Source organism: Dermochelys coriacea, chromosome 9, assembly GCF_009764565.3.
Source record: "Dermochelys coriacea isolate rDerCor1 chromosome 9, rDerCor1.pri.v4, whole genome shotgun sequence".
NCBI classification, from domain to species: Eukaryota; Metazoa; Chordata; order Testudines; family Dermochelyidae; genus Dermochelys; species Dermochelys coriacea.
The window spans coordinates 80248331-80269813 of NC_050076.1; the positions used below are offsets into that span (position 1 = coordinate 80248331).

Below are 21483 nucleotides of genomic sequence, written 5' to 3' on the forward strand. Positions count from 1 at the left end.
GACTTTTGCAGGTATAAAACTGGAGTATGGTCAGTGAATCAAACCCACTGGGTGCAGTTGTGAATCTGGCTCTGTATGTTCTGCAGTTTGCCTAATTTATTTAATTGGGAGAGGAAAGAAATGCAAGATTTCAACAGGAAAGCCCAATGCAAGATGTAATTAATTCAAGGGACAAAGAGATGGAAAACTTTGGTTGCTGCAATTATTTGTTCATAAACTGGACTTCGACTAATGTAATTTTTGGAAACCAAGAGTTTCCCAGCATTAGCTTAATGATGCAGTTCTGTAGAAATTGTTGCCTGGGTCTCCAAGGGCTCCATTCTCCTCTGCCTTGCATTTTCTGTCATCCTTTAACCTATACAAAGTGATTGTAAAATGTTGCCTCTGGTGAGGTAGCATTTTACATGACTTTGTGCAGGTATAAATAATGGCAGAAGGTGAAAGGCCGTGGAGAATCAGAGCCTGCATCCTTACAATTTTACCAAAGTTGGGATTGATTCTCCCAAGTCTTTGGTATGTTGAACTCCCATTGAAATAAGTGGGAGTTTGGTATCCAGGAAGGGCTTGGAGGATAGACTCATTGGATACTAGGGTGACCAGATAGCAAGTGTGAAAAATAGTGACGGGGGTGTGGGGTAATAGGAGCCTATGTAAGAAAAAGCCCTAAATATCGGGACTGTCCCTATAAAATCGGGACAACTGGTTACCCTATTGGATCCAGACAGGACAATATGTACTACTAACCTTACCTAAGAAGAGATAAAAATGTAAGAGCAGTGCTCTTCCATCCCTCTGTTTCTAATGCACCCATTACAGTGATATTTAGATACTTGCCTGCCTACTTGGGCTCTATGCTGAAAAGAGAATTTGGCTCTAAAAGTGAGTGGGAATTGTGTGTTTAGCAGATAGATGTTGAAGCCAATTTACTACACTAATGAGGATATTAGAAATGTATAGGTAGACATCCTGATACTGTGTTGATCAACCTTGTGTCTAAGACTTTGGTTTGGTTAAATGGTCCGGGTCATTAATTTCTTTAATTAAGTACAGTACTCAGTTTTAAAGTTTGATTTATTTATGTGTTGGCTTCATTTTGTGGTGCTGTAAATAATTAGTGTAAAAACTGAAATGTAAGATTTAAAGCAAATTAATTAAATTCATTGTCTGCCAACAGGCTTCTAAAATACCAAACACCTGCTGTCTCAAAATAACAGGCTGTGCAGTCTGCTAGAGTGACTAGAGACTGCAGTCTAGAAGGCTGGATGCAGCATTGTGTGTCTATATGTAAACTATGCACAACCTTTTAAATTATGCAAACTCTAAGCTACCAAGGAAAAAGTACAGTTCTCTTACTATTGGAAAATAGGATCTGCTAAGATTTATGACAAGGATGTAGAATCGGTCCCAGATTAAGACTAAAAATTTGAAATTACCTTTAATATGCATAACTTCCAGCTTGTGTGTGTGCAGAACAATATCAAGCTGCTCTCAAGATCTACCGTAAAATAAGACTGAAGTTTGATTCTTCTCTCACTTATGTTCATGTAACTCTAAAGATGTCAATGGAGCATTTCTTAAATTACACTAGTGTGAAAGCGGAGTGGGGTCTCACTTCTCCAGAATTTTGGTAAGTATTACAGGAATCAACACTCGTGCATAAACAGAGGACATGCGTGGATTCCGTAGTGAGGAATATCTTCTGAATTCTATGCAAGAACTTTCAGATGTATGCAGGATTTTTTTTGCCTTTTGTTTTGTTTATCTACTTGTCTTGAGGATTTTTTTTGAATGCCAGTTGTTATTGCATGATCTAAAGTAGGAAAATATTAAATAACTTATTACGTTGTCTAGCAAGTAAAGGTTGTCAAAGAATGATTATTAGCTAAAAAAATCTGCAGAAAATTCTAGCTGAATCTCTAGAGGTTTTTCAAACAAACAAACAAACCAACATCTAATATTTGGTGGTACATTAAATAAAAAAAAGAAAAGGTTTTCAGAGGCACAAAGGGCAGTTAGGTTTCTTACACCTATTGAAAGTCATTTGAATGAATTCCATTTGTACTATGGCTGTCAAGCAATTAAAAAAATTAATTGTGCAATTAAAAAAAATCATGATTAATCGCATGATTAATCACACTGTTAAACAATAATAGAATAGCATTTTATTTAAATATTTTTGGATATTTTCTACATTTTCAAATATATTGATTTCAATTACAACAGAAGACAAAGTGTAAATTGCTCACTTTATATTTTTGATTACAAATATTTGCACTGTAAAAAACAAATAATATTTTTCAATTCACTTAATACAAGTACTGTAGTGAAATCTTTTTATCATGAAAGTTCAACTTACAAATGTAGAATTATGTACAAAAATAACTGCATTCAAAAATAAAACAATGTAAAGCTTTACAACCAGAAGTCCACTCAGTCCTACTTCTTGTTCAGCCAATCGCTCAAACATGTTTGTTTACATTTACAGAAGATAATGCTCCCCATTTCTTGTTTACAGTGTCACCTAAAACTGAGAACAGGCATTCACATGGCACTGTTGTAGCTGGCATCGCAAGATATTTACGTGCCAGATGTGCTAAAGATTCATATGTTTTCATGCTTCAACCACCCTTCCAGAAGACATGCGTCCATGCTGATGACAGGTTCTGCTCGATAATGTTCCAAAGCAGTGCAGACTGACATGTTCATTTTCATCATCTGAGTCAGATGCCACCAGCAGAAGATTGATTTTCTTTTTTTGGTGGTTCGGGTTCTGTAGTTTCCACATTGGAGTGTTGCTCTTTTAAGACTTCTGAAAGCATGTCCACATCTCATCCCTCTCAGATTTTGGAAGGCACTTCAGATTCTTAAACCTTGGGTCGAGTGCAGTAGCGATCTTTAGAAATCTCACATTGGTACCTTCTTTGTGTTTTGTCAAATCTGTGGTGAAAGTATTCTTAAAACAAACAATATGTGCTGGGTCATCATCTGAGATTGCTATAACATGAAATATATGGCAGAATGTGGGTAAAACAAAGCAGGAGACATACAATTCTCCCCCAAGAAGTTCAGTCACAAATGTAATTAACACATTTTTTTAACTAGCGTCATCAATGTGAAAGCATGTTCTCTGGAATGGTGGCCGAAGCATGAAAGGGCATACAAATATTTAGCCTATCTGGCATGAAAATACCTTGCGATGCCGGCTACAAAAGTGCCATGTGGATGCCTATTCTCACTTTCAGGTGACATTATAAATAAGAAGCGGGCAGCATTAGCTCCTGTAAATGTAAACAAACTTGTTTGTCTTAGCGATTGGCTGAACAAGCAGTAGTACTGAGTGGACATGTAGGCTCTAAAGTTTTACATTGTTTTGTTTTTGAGTGCAGTTATTTAACAACATTTGTAAGATGCACTTTCACAATAGAGATTTCACTACAGTACTTGTATGAGGTGAACTGAAAAATACTATTTCTTTTATCATTTTTACAGTTCAAATATTTGTAATCAAAATAATATAAAGTGAGCACTGTGCACTTTGTATTCTGTGTTGTAATTGAAATGAATCTATTTGAAAATGTAGAAAAACATCCAAAAATATGTAATAAATTTCAATTGGTATTCTGTTGTTTAGCAGTGAAATTAAAGTTGCGATTAATCGCGATTAATTTTTTGAGTTAATTGCGTGAATTAACTGCAATTAATCAATAGCCCTAATTTGTACCTTTGAAAATCTGCCCTGTTATGGTTAGGTGCCCTTTGTAAGTGGTTTGGAGACACTTTTATGAGAAACGCAAATGAAGAGGCTAAAATATTTAAGAATTATGGACCAATACATAATGATGTACTACTATCCATTGCTAAACTGAATATCTGAGGTAATTTAGCGGATAAATTTTAGTGCACCCTTTAAAAAATTATTGAAATGCATCACATTGTAGATTTCCTGTATTAAATGCTGTAATGTAGTTTCAGGAGGTGGATATTTTTCTGAGATTGAGTGGGTTGCTGGCTTACTTTGTGGCGGAAAAAATGCACTTTTTTCATCCCATCTTTAAGCCTATTTCCCAAGTCAGCTGAAAGACAAGCACTAAACTCTGAGGGGCCTGAAAGGAACTCTTTTTTTATGTCATCAGATTGGCAGTGCTTCACTGTCAATAATATTAATTTGTTTTACCTGCTCTAATGAATGTATTCTCAAAGCGGCCTTGTTAATTATTTTCCATATGTTCACGTGAGTCTTTCCCCCCACCCATGGTAGAGTAGTCTCAATTTCCAGACCACATTATACCCTTTCCTGTTAGAATCTCTAAAGTCTGTATAGATTTCAACGTTGTCTGTTTCTTTAAATTAATTCTTTGTATGTGCGTGCGCATGCACCCTGGATTTTCCCTGAGAAAAAAGTAGAGGGTCAGGAGGGAGGAAATCTAAGTAAGATTCCACTCATAGTGTCCCTCAGATGGTTTGCAAGGAGTGGGGAGGAGAGACCTGGTCCACCTTCCCCACCCCAAAATGACCGGACTTGGGGGATCTGTCAGAGGTTAGAATTATCCCCTTGGATGTTCTGTATATTGACACTAGCTCAGTAACATCACCCTGGCCCACTCCCATCAGCTCAGCTTGGACTGAGCTGAGCTGATAGTACTTCTCCTGACTGCTGTTCCTGAACTGCCTGCCGAAAGGGTGAGGGTGTGGGGTAATCCACAGAGTTTTATAGATACTATGGTCAGAAGGGACCATTCCGATCATCTAGTCCGACCTCCTGCACAACGCAGGCCACAGAATCTCACCCACCCACTCCTATGAAAAACCTCACCTATGTCTGAGCTATTGAAGTCCTCAAATCATGGTTTAAAGACTTCAAGGAGCAGAGAAGCCTCCCTCAAGTCAACCATGCCCCATGCTACAGAGGAAGGCGAAAAACCTCCAGGGCCTCTCCAATCTGCCCTGGAGGAAAATTCCTTCCCGACCCCAAATATGGCAATCAGCTAAACCTTGAGCATATGGGCAAGATTCACCAGCCAGATACTACAGAAAATTCTTTCCTGGGTAACTCAGATCGCATCCATCTAATATCCCATCTCAGGGGATTAGTCCTATTTACCCTGAATATTTAAAGATCAATTACCAAAATCCCATTATCCCATCATACCATCTCCTCCATAAATTTATCAAGTAGAATCTTAAAACCAGATAGATCTTTTGCCCCCACTGCTTCCCTTGGAAGGCTATTCCAAAACTTCACTCCTCTGATGGTTAAAAACCTTCGTCTGATTTCAAGTCTAAACTTCCTGGTGGCCAGTTTATATCCATTTGTTCTTGTGTCCACATTGGTGCTGAGCTGAAATAATTCCTCTCCCTCTCCTGTATTTATCCCTCTGATTTTTTTTATAGAGAGCAATCATATCTCCCCTCAACCTTCTTTTAGTTAGGCTAAACAAGCCAAGCTCCTTAAGTCTCCTTTCATAAGACAAGTTTTCCATTCCTCGGATCATCCTAGTAGCCCTTCTCTGTACCTGCTCCAGTTTGAATTCATCCTTTTTAAACATGGGAGACCAGAACTGCACACAGTATTCTAGGTGAGGTCTCACCAGTGCCTTGTATAATGGTACTAAAACCTCCTTATCCCTACTGGAAATGCCTCTCCTGATGCATCCCAAAACCGCATTAGCTTTTTTCACAGCCATATCACATTGGCAGCTCATAGTCATCTTATGATCAACCAATACTCCAAGGTCCTTCTCCTCTTCCATTACTTCTAATTGATGTGTCCCCAGTTTATAACTAAAATTCTTGTTATTAATCCCTAAATGCATAACCTTACACTTCTCACTATTAAATTTCATCCTATTACTATTACTCCAGTTTACAAGGTCATCCAGATCCTCCTGTATAATATCCCGATCCTTCTCTGAATTGGCAATACCTCCCAGCTTTGTATCATCTGCAAACTTTATTAGCACACTCCCACTTTTTGTGCCAAGGTCAGTAATAAAAAGATTAAATAAGATTGGTCCCAAAACCGATCCCTGAGGAACTCCACTGGTAACCTCCCTCCAACCTGACAGTTCACCTTTCAGTAGGACCCGTTGCAGTCTCCCCTTTAACCAATTCCATATCCACCTTTTGATGTTCATATTGATCCCCATCTTCTCCAATTTAACTAATAATTCCCCATGTGGCACGGTATCAAATGCCTTACTGAAATCTAGGTAAATGAGATCCACTGCATTTCCTTTATCTAAAAAATCTGTTACTTTTTCAAAAAAGGAGATTAGGTTGGTTTGGCACGATCTACCTTTTGTAAAACCATGTTGTATTTTGTCCCATTTACCATTGACTTCAATGTCCTTAACTAATTTCTCCTTCAAAATTTTTTCCAGGACCTTGCATACTACAGATGTCAAACTAACTGGCCTGTAGTTACCCGGATCACTTTTTTTTCCTTCCTTAAAAATAGGAACTTTATTAGCAATTCTCCAATCATTCGCTACTGCTCCTGAGTTTACAGATTAATTAAAAATTCTTGCTAATGGGCTTGCAATTTCAGGTGCCAATTCCTTTAATATTCTTGGATGAAGATTATCTGGGCCCCCCGATTTAGTCCCATTAAGCTGTTTGAGTTTCGCTTCTACCTCAGATATGGTAATATCTACCTCCATATCCTCATTCCCATTTGTCATGCTACCATTATCCCTAAGATCCTCTTTAGCCTTATTAAAGACTGAGGCAAAGTATTTGTTTAGATATTGGGCCATGCCTAGATTATCTTTAACCTCCACTCCATCCTCAGTGTTAAGCGGCCCCACTTCTTCTTTCTTAGTTTTCTTCTTATTTATATGGCTATAGAACCTTTTACTATTGGTTTTAATTCCCTTTGCAAGGTCCAACTCTACTCGACTTTTAGCCTGTCTCACTTTATCCCTACATGTTCTGACCTCAATTAGGTAGCTTTCCTTGCTGATCCCTCCCATCTTCCACTCCCTGTATGCTTTCTGCTTCTTCTTAATCACCTCTCTAAGATGCTTGCTCATCCAGCTTGGTCTACAACTCTTTCCTATGAATTTTTCCCCCTTTCTTGGGATACAGGCTTCTGATAGCTTCTGCAGCTTTGATTTAAAGTAATCCCAGGCCTCCTCTACCTTTAGATCCATAAGTTCTTCAGTCCAATCCACTTCCCTAACTAATTTCCTTAATTTTTGAAAGTCAGCCCTTTTGAAATCAAAAACACTAGTTGCAGATTTATTTTTGTTAATCCTTCCATTTAGTTTGAACTGAATTAGCTCATGATCACTTGAGCCAAGATTGTCCCCTACAACCATTTCTTCTATGAGGTCCTCGCTACTCACCAAAATTAAATCTAAAATGGCATCCCCTCTAGTCGGTTCAGCAACTACTTGATGAAGGAATCCATCAGCTATCGCATCTGAAAATCTGAGCCCTATTATTATTACTGGCACTGGTCCTCCAGTCTATATCTGGGAAGTTAAAGTCTCCCATGATCACGCAGTTTCCATTAGTATTTACTTTATTAAAGACATTAAAAAGGGCTCTATCCATATCCAAATTAGATCCCGGAGGTCTATAGCACACCCCTATAGTGGAGGGCTTTGGCAGAAAAGTTCAGACAACTTCAGATTGTATTAATTTTTGTACTGATTATTCATTGGATCATGGGGCTGGGGGGTGCTGTAATGGTGATAGGACGGTGGAGGGGAAGAGAAGAAAGACATGCCTATCCCTTTGGGCTTGCTTTGTCCTGCAGGTTGCAGAACTCCATCCCCTTGGAGCCACAGTGAAGGAGCATCTGGATCAGAACAGCAGGTTAGGGAATGTGCCATGGAGGTGACACTTTGACAGAGGGAACTCCTCACTCCAGATTTTCTTCCATGTATGGATCCATGGGGGTCAGATCTGGTCTGGAGTATTTATTCAGAGATAGGTAGGTCATAAGCTATGTAGAGTGGGCTCTCTAAGTCAGACCTGAAAGTAACAAAGCAGGGATATGAATGTAGGTTTCAATGTCCTTAATTTTTGTAATGAAAAGCAGAGCTCCCTTTCCCTTCTCTCTATGCATCTGTTTCTCCAGTCTACCCCTCAAGAGAGACTCTGCAAACTTAAAAGAGTCTGGAATGACAAACGCTTTTCCAGGCTGTCAAAGCTCCTCCCTTGCTTCACACCCCTTTCAGTGGGATGCAGAAGAGAATTTAAAATCCAGCACTGTTGAGTTTTGGCCAGCACTACAGACCTCTGCATAGGCAAGGCATTGGCAATCTCTTGCTAAATTTGAATGTGGGAATGCTGATCCAATGGAGTATTTCCCCAGTTAAAGAAAAGGAGGTAGAGTGAGAAGAAACTCCCATATAAATTGCACATGTTTGCTTTGATGACTTTGTAGCTAACGTTACTAGTTATGAAGTGAATGATAGTAAAAAAGGCTGTTATTGATAGTGTGGCTGTGACCTCTTTGCAGAGCTGGATTGCTTGGACATTAGAAAGAGTTATTTCTCACTTATTTCAAATATCTCAACTTGGAAAAAATAAAACATTTATGTTATATAGTAATTTGTATCGAGAAATAAATGTTGGTCCCTTTTCTGTGCTACAGAAGGAAAAGCTGACAGGGACTTCCTCTGCGGTCTTGAGATGATCACTCTGTGACTCAGCTCCTTCATCTGTAAAACACAGATAATGCTTCACCCCTTCTTTTTTTTTTTTAAAAGCACTATAAGATCTTTGGATGCAAAGTAATACATGGGACTGCTTTTATGGGATGCAGAATGCGTTCAACTCCCATTAACTGTTACAAAGACCTATGATTGTCAAATCATGTCAGTTTAAAACAGGAAAGAATGCTAAAAATTGTGTTGGATACCACACTTGCCCCTGAGACCTGATAAAAGTGTTGTAGTTTTACAACTACATTTTGCTCTCTTTGTCTATTATTTTTCTCTTTTCTGCTGCTGTGTGGAAAAATCCACACAAACTGATATACAGGATTCACTGTGAAACTGACTAGACCCAAAGTGCTGTCATATGCTAACTCTAAACTAACTGAAAACAGAGAAAAATGGTTTTTCTCTAATCTGGTTCAGTTATAATAATCTCAGGTATAAAGTGCAACTGAAGTAGAGAACATGTTTCTGTCTCAATAATGTTTGTTGTTGTTGGCTATATCCCTTTTAAATTAGAGCTGAGAGCAATCAGCACCACTGGAAATATCAGATTTTTATTTTTAGCCCGGTATGTGTTTTAGTGATGTCAGTATAACATTCATGGTGCAACATACACGCAATACTGTTGATCAGAGAGAGAAGAAGTAACTTAGGTTATTTCCTTTCCTCTTCCGAACCCCTGTCCTCTCTCTCTCCAAGACCATGGCATAGATGTTCTACCAGCGGCACTATGGAGCCATATGGCTAGCATTATCATTTTCTGTGCGATTTTCCTTTCTCCCTTTAAAGCAAAAATGCTTCAGAGCTTGACTTTTTCTCTTTTATTATATGTACCTGCCCTCTTTCTCTTCTGTGCAGGTACAGAGAGAGCTACAAAATCATTGGGAAACTAGCTGAAATTCCTGCTCTTCATATTATCATGGGCATCATTCTTGCTTGCACCTCACAAGATGGAGACTCTCTTTCTATGGCAGCATTGGGCTTTGCACGAACAAACTAAGCTGTGGCAGCCAATTCTATTCACAGGAATCCTGTACTAAAACAAATAATGAAGAGATTTTTCATAAATGACAAAAAAGCTCAGAGATCTGGAGAACTCTCTTAGCAAGAGGCTTTAGATTAAGGCTTTCAGGAAATAAATGGACCATTTCTGTGCTTCAGAGTCTCATTGTGGAGTAAATCATTCAATGGAAAAGCCTGGACATATGATTAAAATAATATGCATCCTCTGATTGAACTCTACTCTGGTAATTAACAGAAAGCTGATCACAGTCATGGCTAAATGCTCAGAGCAGGTAGGTGAAAAAAATAATTAGTGAAATGTAGTGTTGCTCCTTAATACAAATTCTCCCAACACTGTAACTTCCTTCTGTTACAGCACTGCTGTAGGAGGAGAGTATTTGTAGTTGTTTTCCAGACAGGGTAAACTTCCTATTCTTCATCCTCAGGATGTGACAGGGACTCTGCCAAAGTCCACATCTTGAAATGGCTTCTTCGCAAGTCCACCTCCAGCCCTTCCATTTAAGCAGTGATGCAGGTCTTGTTATTCCGTTTAGTTCCTATTTGCAATCTCATCTCTGTGCATCTCACGACACTGCCCCCTGCACATGAAATGCCCTGCCAAGTCACCAAACCACACTTACACTAACCCTCATATTGTCTTCCTCATTCTCCTTCTCTCCCCACCCACTGCTACATATGTACACTCTTCCCCCACCCCATTCTTCTTACTTACTCTCTGAACTTTTAAAACTCCATTTAAATATCTTGCTGAATTGAAAGAATGAACACACTGGGCTAATTTAAAAAAAACAAAAAACCTCATGTTATGCTTGCAATCAATTGCAGGAACAGTGGAGCCAATACAAATTAACTTGGGACACAAATTTCTGAATGTAGACATCTAACTGCCTAACTGTGCCTGTAAATCCAGCATATCATTCATGCCTTTAGGACAGGTAAAAATGTAGAGGTCGGATCAAGTTTTCTGGGAAAACTTGGCTCCTAGGGGAGAGTCATCATTTTTTGTTATGATTAGCAAAAAAAAAAAATATATATTATTCGAATCCATCCTTACCCTAAAACTAAACGTTAATTTTTTTGCTTAAGGTTCAACACAGCTGTTGTCCTGCGCTCTTCTTCTCCTACATCCTCTGCGCCTCATCTAGGTGTCTCTGGCCTCTCCCTTTGTCACTTTCAATATCTTTTGGTTGGAAAAGCCTGCTGGTTAATGTGTGCTAAGTTTCCTCCCGCAGAAAAGTCTCCAAACCCGCTTATCCATGAAACATTCAAACTATAATTACTATATGGACCTTGATCTGTATTGCTCCCACCTGTGACTTTACTGTAAGCTCTTCAGGACAGGGTTGTGATGGTCTCTTCTCTCAGCTCACTTGCTGCACAGCAGCACCACATTCACTTATCTATCTTTGCTGTTACCACAAGATAGCACCAATCCCTGTGATAGCTAAATGCTAGAAAATTGTATCAATTCTTTTCTGAATTCTTCAGCTTGCTCTGATGTCCCAGCATCAGATTTTTCTCAATGCAAGCTGGGTGGTCTTACCACCCCCTTCCTTACATCAGTGGGAGGATCTGGTGCATTTGTTGAAAGTCATTGTGGTCCCATTGACTTTGACTTTGATGGGGCTTCGCTACTTTGTAGCAGCAGAGAATCTGGACCAGTGTACATACATTACTAAGATTCATATGCTTCTGGGGTGACCTGGGTACAGCACTATGTGAAGGGCCCTACCAAATTCCCAGCCATGAAAAACGCATCATGGACCATGAAATCTGGTCTTTGTGTGCTTTTACCCTATACCATACAGCTTTCAGGAGAAAGACAGCATTTCTCAAATTGGGGGTCGTGACCCAAAAGGGAGTTGCAGGGGGGTGGCAAGGTTATTATAGGGGCATTGCAGTATTGCCACCCTTACTTCTGTGCTGCCTTCAGAGCTTGAAGAGTGGTGACTTGAGAGTGGTGGCTGTTCATGGCTGGGTGCCCAGCTGTGAAGGCAGCGCCACACCAGCAGCAGCACAGAAGGGTGGCAATACCATACCGTACTTACTTCTACAGTGCTGCTGCTGGAGGCGGCTCTGCCTTCAGAGTTGGGCTTCCAGCCAGCAGCCGCTGCTGTCCAGCTACCCAGCTCTGGAGGCAGCACCGCTGCTAGCAACAGTGCAGAAGTAAGATTAGCAGCCTCCTACAATAACCTTGTGACCCCTCACAACTCCTTTGTGGGTCTGGATCCCTACATTTACAACACCGAGAAATTTCAGAGTTAAATAGCTGAAATCATGAAATGTATGACTGTGAAATTGACTGAAATGGAGCATGAATTGGTAGGGCCCTAACTATGTGCAATGGTAGGAGACATCAGGATGACTCATGAAATTGGGTGATTTGTACATCAAACATGTCTTAACACTTAAGGTCTGATGATACAATAGCCTTTTTGACAGGATTATATAAATGTAAGAGCCTTGCCAGGTTTGAAGTAGGTAATATATTTTGATGCAGCACGTCAGGAAGTCCGATGTGCAGTAGTATATTAGCTGAATGCAGAAATGGACTTAAGTACCTAATGGCCACTCTTAGGTGTCCAAGTCCAACATTTGGATGCTACTGGGATCTTCAAAATCCTGGATCAGATGCCGCCTAGCCCTGGAGGTGCCTAAAATCCTTAGGTGCCTGAGTTCCTGCAAGTAAGCATATGCACAGCCACCTCTGTCTAGGTGCCTGGGCACCTATCTCACACCTAAACCCCAGCAGGATCCTCAGACTAGGTGTTCCCCTGCCTATCCGAACTGTGGGGCCTGTTTTGGTAGGTGTTTTCAGAACATGCCTAAACCCACACAAAACGGCCGGGGTGGGGGGAGCAGGAGGAGGCCTCCCTTATAACCTTTAGCCCAGGGACTAGGGCACTCACGTGGAGACCTGGGTTTAATTCCCTGCCTCTGCTTGATATGGAGCAGGGATTTAAGCGCGAGTTTCCCACCTCTCAGGTGAGTACCACTGGACATTCTCTTTCTTTCTCTCTCCCTCTCGCCCAAGGTATATTTATTTATTTGCACATAGTCAAATAACTTCAACAGGAGAGTTTGAGATTCCCACAACAGAATATCCCGTAATCCAGAATACCTCTGCCCTGACACACACATACATGTTTCTTGCAAAATACAGTGTAGGCAGTCAACTCCAGGGCCAGGTTCATGGCTGAGAATCCCAAGCAGAGATTGGGGCCACCTTCTGGCCCAAACTTTAGGTGCCTAATTCCCTGAGAGGGACAGGGTTTAGGCCACAGCCCTCTCCTTGGCATTTCCTATTGGCTAGCCTAGGTATTGTATTGTTTTTCCCTCCATGTGGTTAATTGTATTGGAATCTGTCCCATTATTTTGTTGGATGATGTTTGGTATAGAGAGTAATGTAACATTCTGGCTGTAGACTTTATGTTCTCTTCTAGTCTCTGCTCTTCTCTCACAATCTGATATAAAATGGGGTTTGATTGCTAAATTGTGTGTGTGTGTGTGTGCGCGCGTGTGCACGAGAGAGAGAGTTTGCATGTGTGCTAAACCTTACTCTTGAAATGAAATTTTGTATGTAATTTTGTACATCACTTTTTTATTTCTGAATTTGCCTACACATAACAAACTGTTCAGTTTCCAATTCTCTCTGCAGCACAAGGGTAAAATCCCTACCAGGGTGAGGGCATGACTAGTGATGAGAAAAATGCAATGAGCCAAACAGCTCATTTTGGGGAGAGCGGGTTTAACATCTGTGATGGGGGCCCTTGAAGGTATTAGTCTCTCAAAGGTCAGAAGGTCCTGTAGTGAAAGAGACCTGCTGATCCTGTGCTTGACTTGGCAGGTAGCAATGTATTGTGCATCCCTGATTCCTTTTGTCAGCAGTTCCTCTTAGCAGAATATTCAGGCCTCTTCTCTGCCTATAAAGCACATGTTTACAGGGCAGATCCTGCGTATCCACCCTGAACTGGGTGTAGAACTCACAATAGAGAATGAACTGGTTTAGTGCTGGTGCATGGAAGTGTGGGGGAGTGGATGTTGAGGATCCTATTCAATGGTCTGCAGGGCCTGTGTATCATAGATCTTCTCTCCATGAGCTATCCTAATTTACTGTCCCAAAAGATGATGGTTTTGGGACTGGAGGATTTGGTACTATAGGGCTGCAGTGGCCTGCAGTGCTGAAGGCATAGCAGCCATGGGCTGTTACTTCATTGAAGCAGCAGTAGCAGTCATGGAGCGACCTGAGGGGAAAATTCTGTTCTCTCTAACTACTGCAGAAGCCCCATGTGCCAAGCCATTTTACAGAGGCTTGGCATGTAGGGATGCAGACTTGGCTTATAACATTAAGTTGTATCTCTCTAAGGGATTTGAGGCTGTTACTGAGTGCATAGACCACTTTGTATTTTTTGCAGTAATGCATCCAGCATTTAAACAGAACAGAACATTATTATGAAGATGGGAAGGAGTGTCTTCCATCACATGCACCATCTCCCTGCCACTGCAGTAAAGACTGAAAAATCTTCCCACAGATATAAGCTCTGCACACATAAGAGACTTGGCATCGAGTCGCATTAAGTTATCCCATCCTACAAAGAGAGCTACAGTTCAGAACCAGCATATGATACATTAATGAAGAAGTTTATGGAAATCCTCCTTGCAGATACACAGAAGCTTACTATCTCCTGAAAAGCCACACATTTAATTTCCCAGTACACTGAAAAGGAATCCTGCAAAAAGTATGCATAGCTCCTCTGATACCCCAAGTCCAAACAAATGTGAAAGGACTAACTTTGCATCTAGCGTCTGTAATACAGCTGCTATTATATCGATCTGGCTTTAAAAAAAAAAACATTCCTTTTCTTTGTTTCCTTCTCTGCCCCTGTACACTCCATAATTTCTGCACTTTATCAGTCATGTGTCTCAGCTGGTGTCAGTGAATGACTTGGAGCCATATCCTGCTTTCATATAAGACAATAACAAAACTCTCATTGGCTTTAATGGGCACAGGATCAGGTACCTGACTAATAACACAGCCGGTAAAACAAAAGATTAGTAATTGGTCTGCATGGTCTTGTTTTCCTTGGTAATCCTGCCTTTTCTGTCCAGAGTGTGTCTGAAGACTCTGAATTTCTCATTATATCAGTGGGTGACATTCCCACTGTAAAATTTGCATGCATCAGACTAAAATAAACTATTGTTTATTATTTTTTCAAAATAGTATTATTAATGTAGCATTAGGAGCCATAATTAGGGTACAAATCCAGAAGAAAGACAGTTTGAACAATCCTGCCCATAAGAGGTATTGTAAGAGGTCAGTCCATCATCTTTTACATGGTGACTCTAGCACCTCCATCCGTTCATTAAGCTTTTCACTTATGGGACTCCTGGACAGGTTTATAAGGAGAAGCAAAACATGACTCTTCCTTCACTTTATTTTATCCTTTTTCTCCCTACTTCTTTCATCTTCCCTCTCTTCTATTTATTTTCTTAAACATTACTAAAAACCCTCCCAATTTTCCTGTCTGACTCAAAAACCTGCTGCATATAACATTGAAATGACCTCCTTCCTTCCTTCCTACCTTAACTACCAGCATAATTTGCTTTGGGTATTAGACTGGCCCTGAGCTGGAAACAAATAAAAGATATATCTTGCCTTTGGGGGAGGTCAAACAGTTCACCTCCCTTTGGCAAGATCACCACCTTGCATCTGTCACCTACTTCCTGTTCTCCCACTGACCCCACCCTAACCAAATTAGGTTTTAATGCTGATAAGGAGCACATATCCAATTTACATACTCTTCACTGATGTACATACACTACTCTGGAACCCTCCCCCAGAGTTTATGGGGGACATTTTCAAAGGCACGAATGGTAGCCATTTCCCCTTAACTCTTTTGATACAATTTAGTAAGGCATTGTTGCTCAGACCACCTCTACAGTTGCAGAACCACAAGCCTAACATTCAGGATGCAATTCACCATATGCTGATTCAGTTAGGAACCCGTCCTTTGCAAGCAAGAGAAAGAAGCCCTAGTGATAGACTGCTTGTTAAAGACTTGCAGAGGCCTGTGGGGCTCTGATACTGCTCTACAGGGATAAAGCTTGTGGTTTGTGGCACCCTCTTTTGCCCTGCGATGCTAACTCATGGCCTTGTGACATTGGACTAATCCTATAAAAATACTGCAGTATTCTACAGTACTGGTGCCAAACCCTAAAACATACAGTAGTGATTCTGCATTGTGTGGGGCCATTGCTGTAATATATTTGTATAAGGTATTCCCACATTTCTTTTGTTTTAGTAAGGTGCTGTGGTTTCCCGTATGGTTTCTTGTGCTTTTCCAAGAGCAGTCTGGAATTCAGATTCAACATCCCAAAGCTCTGAAGCAGTATTTGAGTTTCAGAAAACAAATACTGTGTATGAATGTGTGGATTTCAGATAAGGCGCCAATTAGGTCTAGTCTCCTTGTTTGGCATTTGAGTTCTAGTGGATCGTATTCAGGACACGTAAGAGGAAGCCGCCAACCAGCTTTGAGCCAGTGAATGCCTCAGGCAATGGGCGGGCAAGTTTGTTTTCAAAAGCTGTTGGCCACAATAGCTCTTTGATGCAGATAGAGAGACTCCGAGGCCCCAGGTTGTTGCAGATCTGAAACAGATGTGCCTCAAAAAAAGTGTGGTGTTCAGATCTAGACAAGAGAGACTGGAAACAGTCATAAAATGCAGACACAATATTTTATATTCCAGTTTTAAGGCTGTTCTTCTCTCTAATACGTGCTTGTTAGACTGAGCTTTTCACCAGATAAGATTCACTCTTTCAGCACCTAGTCACTGTAGTGCTTGACCTGCCTTGTGGCTAGAGTTAAAAGCTCATTATTGTTCAGGCAAGTATTAGGTCAGCTTCCAAGGCAAGTGTCTGAGGTCATGGATTCCTGCATAAATTACATCCTACTAGAGTCTCCTGACTTCGGAAATGCTGAAGTATTTGTGCCCCCTCTCTCTCTGTTGCTCACATTCACGGAAGCCTCAGGAATTGTCCACTATTTAGTGGTGACCCCTAACCAGATGGAATTGTGGGAATTGTAGCCTCCTCCGAGGGAGTTGATGGTTTAACTGAATATACTGTGCTGTAGCTTACATTCTTGCTGTCTCCACAACCTGTACAAACACCCCTTGGCACCCCTTAATATGAAGAAAGCTCTGAAAACTTGTTTTCCCATCTTATCACAAAGATCCAGGTTGGGTGTTTTAAATTATGTTTGTTGTGTTTCATGATACTCCTTTGTCATGGACATCAGAGATGCCTGCAGTAGAATTCAATATAATAGTAATACTTTGCACTTATGTAGTGCCTTCCATCCAAGGAACTGAACACACTTTACAAACATTGCCATGAGGTAGGATAGTAATATTATACCCATTTTATAGAAGAGGAAACTGAAGCAAAGAGTGACGAAGAAATGGCAAACTCATATCCTATGAAAGTCAATATGAGTTGTGGGAACTCCGCATCCTGCAGGACAGGGGCCCTACATCGTTTGCCCAAAGTCGCGCATGAAGTTCTTGGCAGACTCAGGAATAGAATGGACACCTTCTGACTCTCTGTGCTGTGCCTTCACATACGCCTTCCTTTCGCATCTTCTGTCACCTTTACTGGCATCCCATCCATAAAGAGTTATCTGTATCTCTGTGGGCTTGGTAGTTATTGTGTTGCTGGCTAATGGGTAAACTAGGGAGTTAAATCCATCAGAGCTAGCTTAGGACTGCATGAACCAAAAGTGCTATGGGCCATAAAGAGCTCCTGTAGTCTATACTCAGACACAGACTGGGTGGTCAAACTGTCAGAGAGGCAGAAGCTTTAGGGTACAGCCTGTTTCACTCATCCTGAATATGAAGAGGTGCTTGGATCAAGTGGGACCTACTTAAACTGGCAAAGAAAGGCTAAGTTAGGTAAGACTGTGCCTGTAGGTTTGTTGTTGTTTTAACCCTTTTTTCTCTGTTTGTTCTGTTCCTTTGGACAAATAATACTATTTTGAAGAAGCTGTCCTGAGACACTACAATTTCATACTGGTCACAATTCCTGGAGAGAATGGAGAGAAGTCTGTAACAGGGTCTAAATCCAGTTAGGCCTGCCAAGGTAATGGGGTTGGTAAATGGGGTGCTGTAGCCTAGTCAGTCAAGTCTAAAAGTGGGCTTAATCCCAGGATTTTATTCTGAGAGGCATACCAGTCCTGTCCATACCTGTCACTTGGAAAGGGTGCCCTCAGAGCGACAGAGGGAGAAGGTAAAGATACAGCTCATCTCTGAACCATAATACCATCTGTTTCAGAATCCAATGGAAAACATTATTGACATTTTTCATTTACCAAAAATCTGCAGACTGTAGTTTTGACAAACTAAACATTTCTATAACCATTTAGACAACATTTTGATCATTACAGGAAAACAACTGATAACATTTCTAGAAAAAAATTGAAAATATCAGTTTCAAAACCTTTGAATTTCTTTATGAAATTAATTTTCCATTTTTCAACCAGTTCCAGTTCAAATTATTTTTGCTCTCTGTGCATTGATAAAATGTTCCAACTTATCGAGTAGCAAGAGCTTTCTGAAAATTCAGAGCTTAATTTTGGTGAGGGTGGGTGTTTCTGACTTGAGTATCTTGTACAATCCTCATTTCTTTATCAGATTGGATCCTTATTAGGTAAACTATAATTCTCCATAGAGTGCTGATTTTGCTGTCATGATATGTCCAAGATCTTCATTGTAATTGAGAAGTGTCTTTTGAGTCACCAAATTCTCCTGGTAAATGTGAGTTAAGGATCAGATGTTTTTATGTAAAAATAGAAGTCAGACCATTTAATCCAACTAGGCTTTGTCAACAGTGTTACTTTTTCAAAGCAGGTTTCTGTTCCAGCAGGCAAGATCGATTATCAATTGTTGAGGCTCATTTTTTTTAAAAAAGTGGATAATTTTATTGCTTAATTAATTTTGCAGCTATGAAAACTAATAATGATGAAAGTATTGGCTGTTGCCAATGTGGGCACTACTACTGAATCAATAAGCATAACCAGTATTTTGATCCAGAGTATTAGGTATAGCATAGATGCCTGGAAATCTTGAAAAATGGAGACCACTGTTGATGCTTTCAGGAAATTCTCAACTGCCTTTGAAATTCTCAAATGCCATTGAAATACCCCCCGAAAGGAAAATTGCTTTTCTTTATAGCTGGGTAATAAACTATAGCCAAGGGTTATTAATATACATATGGGTAGAGCTATTTTAATTTGGCTATTAGAAATAAACTGATGCTCTCATTTCTCTCAAATCCTGTTCTACAAAGACTTGGAATCTGGATTTAAATCTTTTGGCAGCTGTCTGCCTCCACTGTGCAGCCTTTGATGTTTTGTTAAACTCCTAATTGTGATGGTTTATATGCAGGCTCTTCCTCCCCTTTCCTACCTAAAATAATTGGGGGGCTTAAAAAGTGTTGAATAGCCAAGATCTTATACAGAACAGAAATGAGACCTCCAGAGCAACTTTCCCTTCTATGATCTCAGTTTTAACCTTTGCTTTCTAACTCCCTCATCCACCCTTCCTAATGCAACTATCGCTGTGGAATCAGCACTTATAAACAAACTGCTGTTGGGGAACATCTGGCCATGGCCTCTAATTCCTCTTTCTTGTAATGTCTCCACTGCAAGATCTGTTGCCAAATTTAGACCTGGTCTATGCTAAAAACATAAAGTGAAGTCAATCCGGCTACATCACTCGGCTCTGAAAAATGCATGCCCCTGAGTGACGTAGTTAAGCCCCAGTATAGACAAAGCAAGGTTAATGGAAGAATTCTTTTGTCGACCTAGCTACTGCGTCTTGGGGAGTTGGGTTAAGTACAGCAGCGGGAGAACTCCTCCTGTCACAGCTGTGCCGCTGTAGCAGTTTAAGCATAGGTGTAGTCTTAGATGCTGTCATATTGAGCTATGTTCATTACGATGCTTAGCAACCGTTTTCTGATGTCAGTGGTGTGTAGTGGCTTCTGTTGCCTTCTGTCATGGGTTTGCTCTCTAGATGGAGAAAAAGGTAGTCTCTGTCATTAGCCTCAGTTTTAATTCTCAATCCTCCTGGGTTAAGAGAGGCTGATTTATTTACTGGATTAAATATATAATATCAGACATGGATTTGGGAGCTTCTGGGTTCTCATTATGGTTCCATCACTGACTCACTTGTTTAGCCTTGGACTAATCAGTTAGGGAATTAATTTTCAAACATGTCCCATTATTTTTGGGAAAGACATGGTTTGCTGATTGGCCTATTGCTTCACGATGCTCGTTTAACAGCACGATGAGTGCAAAAATGAGCGGGTGTCATGGAGTTAATACTTGGTCCCTGGGAAGGGGCACAGATGGATGCTTCCTTACGACTAATTCCGTTGAGACACAACTAGGGGCCAGCAGAGGTTCTGACTGTGCTGAGGCCAGCAGTTGCATAAGTTCTAAAACTTGGCTCCTGCTCTGCAGATTTTTTTTTTTTTTTTTTTTTTTTGCAGGAAAGATACAAGACTTGGCTGTGTTCCTTTCCAATGCTGAACTGCTTTGGATCACTCATAAATTGCTTGTAAGTTTTCCCCTAGTATCATGTGTGACTAATCTGGCTTCCTGCCTGGGCTTCTCTGTGGTGCTATCGAAAGGAAATTCTGAAATCACTGCACGTCAGGCAGCCACGAGGAGGAATCAGTGCTGCTCTCTCTGCGTATGGTTGGGAGACATAGGAGCAGCTACTCTGCAAAACACCCTTGGACATCATCTTTGCCTTAGGTGATTTATTTGACTCATTAAACGCTAAAAAGAGATGTGCCTTTCATTATCTGCACACCCATTGGAGCCCTCTGCAGGGACTGCTGATGCTCTGCTCTGAATAGGAGTCTGTTTTCCATTTGTTTTCCGCTGTATTATTAATGTTGTTTGTGTAGCAGGGAGTTCCAGTCCTTGGAACACACCCTCCCTGTAACCACTTACTTCAAATTAATCATATCAAAAGCTTTCTTTCCTCCCCTAAAGACGGAAAATCTGCGGCTGATCTGAGGTGGGATGTAAGACTTCGTGACTCTGTCATTCGGGGCCTGAAAGTTCCTTCTCATCCCCTCTCCTCATTTCATGGCAGACCTTTTTTGTGCCCAACAGGATAAGCTGATCAGCTCCTCACACACCTATCACCCTTACATCCTCCTAGTTGGGTTGGCAATAGTAATAGTCCATGGATCAGCTGACAAGGGACACTGAACAGCACACACCAGTGAGTGGGTACATAATATAGCTTTGTGAGAACCTTTGATTCAGATAATTTCCATGGTGGCATCAGTTCTCCAAGTAGGAGATGCTCCACTTCCAAAGCACACACAAATTCTGCCTTTGGGATGAATGAAGACTGCTTCCCACTAGAGAACAGGAATGTCCTCAGCATGATAGTCCAAGACATGCCAGACTCATCCACCTGCCAATCCATCCTAATCGCTTCTGTCGGGTTGCTTGTTTTAATTAGAACACAGGTCACCAAAGCCAGTATTTTCCTTCAGTGGAAATTGCTGACCTCGCATACCGATTTTTTTTTGCTGTGTTGTTATAAGCTGCCACAAGAATGGACCGAATGGAATCCTTTGATTGTAAGGCTGAACGAAACAAGGGAATCCAACTGCTGCTATAGGTATGCAGTCATTCTAGGAACCTCCGCTAAATATGCCTGGAATTCAGAGACAGCCTTAGAGCAAGGGTGCTGGCCCCTATCTTCATCTCAC

At 40.8% G+C, this 21483-nt stretch overlaps 1 protein-coding gene across 5 annotated transcripts in view; it reads left to right on the top strand.

Moving 5' to 3' along the window:
• Window positions 1–21483, top strand: part of OPHN1 (oligophrenin 1) — a 133221-nt gene that overhangs the window by 3272 nt on the left and 108466 nt on the right. For 2 of the 5 annotated variants that reach the window (XM_043492034.1, XM_043492033.1), the window contains exon 2: window positions 20239–20306. The exons of the other annotated variants lie outside the window; for them this stretch is intronic. The gene's annotated coding sequence lies outside the window, so the exon portion shown is untranslated. The remainder of the gene's footprint in view (window positions 1–20238; window positions 20307–21483) is intronic. 5 annotated transcript variants of the gene reach the window in all.